Raw genomic sequence first — 4,910 nt, forward strand, 5'->3', positions numbered from 1 at the left:
TTTTGAAATGAAAATGTATAAATGTGCCCATTTGATACATAAATGTGACAGGTCTTGTGTTCTTTCGAAAAGCAGGGGTGTACCCCCCTTCCCCAAAAAAAAGAGAAAAAATTAAGAAATTTTTTCCTTCCTTTTGGAAGAAATTTGTATCGTCAATAGGCCAAATTATGCAGCAGATAAAAAATTGAATATTTGAAATTTTGAGCTATTGATTTTTGAAATTTTTTTCCAAAAAGTATATTATTATTTGATGTTTCTCCAAAAAATTTAATTTTGAAATTTTTTTATTAAAAAATTTAATTTTTCTAACTTATTTCGAAAAATATATATTATTTTAAATTTTTTCCAAAAATATATAATATTTTAAATTTTTCCCAAAAAATATAATATGTGAAATTTGATTTTTAAAATTTTTCTCCAAAAAATTTAATTTTGTAAATTCTTTTATAAGAAATTAAATTTTTAAATTTTTTTTCCAAAATATATTATATTTTAAATTTTATCAAAAAAATATAATATTTGAAATTTGATTTTTTTAATTTTTTTCTAAAAAGTTTAATATTAAATAATTTTTTCAAAATAAAATAATTTTTGGGAATAGCAGTTTGTTTGACTCTTTTTTTTTTTTTTTTTTAAATCCAAAATCAAGCCTCTCCCCCTCACCAAAAAAAAAAGTATATATATTCCTGTGGATGCCCCTGACTAGTGTTGTATCGATCCTTATTTAGGACCGAATACTGCAGTCCTGTCCAGTTCAGTCCTGCATGTCAGACCTAAAAACTTAAAAAGTTCGGTCCTTGATAAGGTCACTCCACTTTATTCCTTCTTTTTTAATCTGTTCTAGTACTTTCGGTCCCAAGGACTAATAAAACGGGACCAGTCCAAATAAATAATTGTAATGGTTCCGATACAAATGTAGATATCGGATAATGATGGATTTTGGGCCTAAAATTGACCCGGGTAGTTTTGAATCTTAATAATTTTTTTTGGTAATTTACGTAACTTTTCGGCTGTCTATGCCAGAAATGAACATTGTTGCTTGTTTTATTATCAGAGAATTTTTAAATATTATCAATGTCGGTTCCATTATTAGTTTCCTTTTTTAAATTTAAAAATGTCAAATATAAATAAATCCACTAGTAAAAAAGTTTAGGCTATCTTCAATGACTCGCGATCCCCAATGGCAACTACACTTTGTGTCACAACTTTATACGTTTTTTAATAATAAAAAATAGGATTCCTAATATTTTGCGGGTCTGAATCCTGAATCGAGTATTTTGAGTCAAATCCATTGTTCCGTGGTTTTGGTCCTTTAAAAGTTTGTCTCAAGTTATTAAAAGTGGAACTCCCTGGATCTATCAGATACTATGGAGACTAAAGACAGAAAATTAGAATGTTTTTAAGGGGTAATTGACTTGGATATACGGCGGTTGCCGCAGGACTTTTGTATAAGAAATTTGATGACTTTATAAATATATATTAAAAAAATTAGTATTCCTCTTGATAAAAGAACCATTTGTTTAAGGGGCCCAGTAATTTGAGGAGCTACATTATCGGCGAGTCAATTTTGGTATGACGTAATACAGCTTTAAATGCCGGTTACAATACATCAGTACCCCAGTACCACTATATGGGTTATCGGTAGTCTAAAAAACATATCTAAGGATTACAAAAATAGCTTGGCCTTCCCTCCTAAGGGGTATTTTTAATTTTTGGGTTAATTTTAATATGAAATTGAAGTAATATATTTATTTGTATTTAAAAAAATGATTTTTCATTCTTGTGATGAAAGAAAAAAACTTAGATATTCTCACCGGAGTAACATAAATTACAAATAACCAAAGATATCTACAGTTTTTAGGCACTAAACTGGTTTCAATTTGATTTGAACCACGCAATCGAAATGTTTTCTTTCTTTTTTTTGAAACATTTTCCCTGTTTATATGAATTATCGATTAGTTTTGTTGACTTTTTTTGTGTTCTGCAAAAAGAATTTGTAAAAACAATTGAGAAACGTCACTTTTATTCTTTTTTAAACAGAACTCTGGAAAACGGGTGGTTTTTTTTCACCCTAAAATTCATTTTCTCAAAATTGGATAGTTGCATCTCAAATATAAGCACATTTTTGCAATCAGCATAAAATGTTATATAGAGAAAGTTAACTTATATATAAATAATTCATTTTTTTATACTCAAAAGTTGGGTTCAACCATTCAAAATCCCTGATTTCATTCGAAAACTACGACTTAAAAAAGAAGTTGAGCTTACCGTCCCAATCCTAGTTATTGCCTATAAATATGTATACCATCTTTGAATTATAATAATTAAAAACTGATAAATTCAGACTGTTCAAATAAATTTCTCAGATCCCTTTCGTTGTAAAAATATCCAAAAATTATTACTCATAATGAAATAATAGAGTTTCCATCCTTCATTCTATGAAGTAAATATTTGAGTTAGGAATGTTTGACTCTCAGCCCTCGATTTAATTACGAAAAAAAGTCAAACCAAAAGCATAACAAAAAGAAAAAGACGTCCGAAAGCTTATATTTTTTTGGGGGAGGGAGGCTTGGTTTTTGGATTTTTTTTTTTTTTAAATTAAAAAATAAAATATTTCATTTATTTGTTTATCAATCATTTCTACATAATTATCAGGCAATGGCGTTTTCGTAAATCTGAATTTATATCAGATACTCTTAACTTTTGTGCTAATCCAATTACCCACTTTTTGATTCCCTGCAATTTATAAATTTGCAAAATCCTTTGTATTAAAATAAATTTGATGTGCCCTAAAAACTCCAAATATATATAAGTTTAAGTGGGTACGTTCATACCTTTTCATTTCAAAAATTGCGATCACTCTAATGTATGTATGATTTGTTTTTTACTCACCTGCTATCATAGGCAATCTCTTTCAGAAATCAAATCAATACAACGGAATGAATTCATTTAATTGCATATATTATATATATAATTGTTTATTCTTTATTAAAATCCAATTATTGATGTTGTCCATACACACATAACATACGGCACTGTTTACTACTAAAAATGAAATATAAATTATAGGTTAGTGTTTTTGATTATATTGTATTATTCCAAGCAATTCTTTTATTATTATCTCATTACAATCTAAACACTCTAAATGAATGCTCTATATCAGTGGTACTCAAATGGAGGTATGTGTAACCCTTTGGGTACTCGGAGGCACTCCAAGGAGTACTTGAGATTTTGAAAGAATATTTTACAAGTGGTACATAACTCAGGGGCGTCCGCAGGAGGTTTGCCGGATAGGATATAGGCCCTTAAATTAAGAAACTTTTGTTTTTTTATTAAAAAATTTAATGTTTGATTTAAAATAATAATTATATATGATATATAGTTTAATTTTCTGTGAAAAGTTATGGATTTTAAAATTTTTTTCATACTAATTAATATAAAAAATTTTATTTCAAAAAATTCCTTTTTTGTGAACAAAAAATTTCAAAAACCAAGACCCTTCTCTCCTCCAAAATATAATCCTGCAAAAGCCCTAACACAAAAGCTAAAAAGGCTTTGTTCTGGTTAGGGGGTACTTGGCTTAAATAAATATTTTAGAAGTGGTACATCACTAAAAAAAGGTTGATAATCTCTGCTCCATATAACATATCCTGCTGATATGTAAAATAAAAGAAACAGAAAATGAATTTATTTTATTGATAATCTAAATAATTTTGCGAGTAGAGCAGCTGATCTAGGAACGTCCGCAGGATTATATATTTACTAAAATCCGCAGTTATATACAAAAGATTAAACTTTTTGTATATATAATATCATATTATACAAAATGTATATTTGTCCGCTCATAAAAACGCATAACCAGTGTATTTATTTCACAAACGGACACAAATACAGCCCTTAGCCCCTCATAAAAAAAATTGTTGTTTAGAATTCTGAGTTACGTACTTAAGGCTATGTTTCATTCTGATTGGACCACATTCCTGAGCTCTTGAGAGCAAGTTGGCTTGTTTGCTAATAAGTTGATTTTTTCCCGAAAAAAAGATGGATTGACCGTGCCTGAAAGTTTTTTTTAAGGTATGATTTGTAGATTCCAAAATTCAAACACAAAAAAAAAAATTAAAAATCCGAAAAGCAAAAGAGAGAGAAGTTACATCAGGGCGTTATTTCTTATTTTTACAATGCATTTTTTTGTCAGCTGTCGATTGTCTTCTTTCACGTCATGGCTATTCTTTTTCATAAATAAACAAAGTAATAAGCTGTTTTATACTTATGCCCCGTTTTCAAAGGAGTAGGAATACAATTTCTTGTCGATCCCTCGTCGTTTATATAATATATATATTGGCCATCTTATTATTTATATGAATAAATTTTGGTTATCGTATAGTTATCCAAATTAAAAGCTACGCTTTTTAATAAAATATTACCAAGCAATACTATAATATCTATCGAATCAAATACAATATAGATTTAAATATAACAAAATGTATTTCAAAATGGTGATGTAATATTATATGAATGTGATAGTCTAGGAGTACATTTGCTATGATTGACTTATTTGACTAACTACCAGAGGATTTTGAGCCTTTTTTCTTTTCTTTTCTGTTCGGACGAAAGGTTGCGTGACAAAATAAAGATAACGATGTGACAGTAGACCGACTTTACGGAGACAGTGGACTATATGGGAACAGCCAATCAAGTCATTTTATACTGATCCTAAAAATATTTATAAAATTTGTAGTTCGAACCAAAACTTTAAACAAAAAAGGAAGTACTTGGCTAATCCAATTGGGCTAATCTAGCTGCAGGAAGAAAGAAACAGAAAAGAAGGAAAACAATAATACAATGATTTGAAATAGTATTGTAATTCTTAAATTCAAATCAAAGCTTCTGACGGATTCGTTTTTGTAAAT

This window comes from Lepeophtheirus salmonis, chromosome 10 (assembly GCF_016086655.4).
Source record: "Lepeophtheirus salmonis chromosome 10, UVic_Lsal_1.4, whole genome shotgun sequence".
NCBI lineage: Eukaryota > Metazoa > Arthropoda > Copepoda > Siphonostomatoida > Caligidae > Lepeophtheirus > Lepeophtheirus salmonis.